Genomic DNA, 493 nt, shown 5'->3' with positions numbered 1-493 from the left:
GCTCGGCCATTCCTTGCAACTAATCCTACTAAACTGACTCTCTCCACTTAGATCAATGGGGCACGACGCTAAGCACTTCTGACAGATACATACATCCGAAGCACGTCCCAGTCCCTAAACTCTACCCTCCTCTGAACGCACGAGTAGACCCCGCAGTCCCCCAGCCCTCCGCCCCTTTCTCACTTACTCGTTTAGACAAGATCACAGATTCAGATATGACAGTCACAGCCTCTGAAAAAATTAATACCACTCTGAGGAAAATCTCCCAGGATTACTATAACTCCGTTAACCTGTTTATCGCGCTCTTTATTCTATAGGTTGGAATAATAAATCACTTTTGCTTTCCTCTCAGGGAGCGAGCTGGAACTTAATGATCTCCCACCTCCGACCCCCTCAGTCTCTCTCTCTGCACTCGCTCCCCGTCTCTTTTGCTCTCTCTCTTTCTCTCTCTCCCTCCGTCAGTGGCGTAATGCGCCACTTGCCTCACAGAGCT

The sequence above is a fragment of the Scardinius erythrophthalmus genome, assembly GCF_964197995.2.
Source record: "Scardinius erythrophthalmus genome assembly, chromosome: 2".
NCBI lineage: Eukaryota > Metazoa > Chordata > Actinopteri > Cypriniformes > Leuciscidae > Scardinius > Scardinius erythrophthalmus.
The sequence above is the reverse complement of the archived record's forward strand: the minus strand, read 5'-3'. Positions refer to the sequence as shown.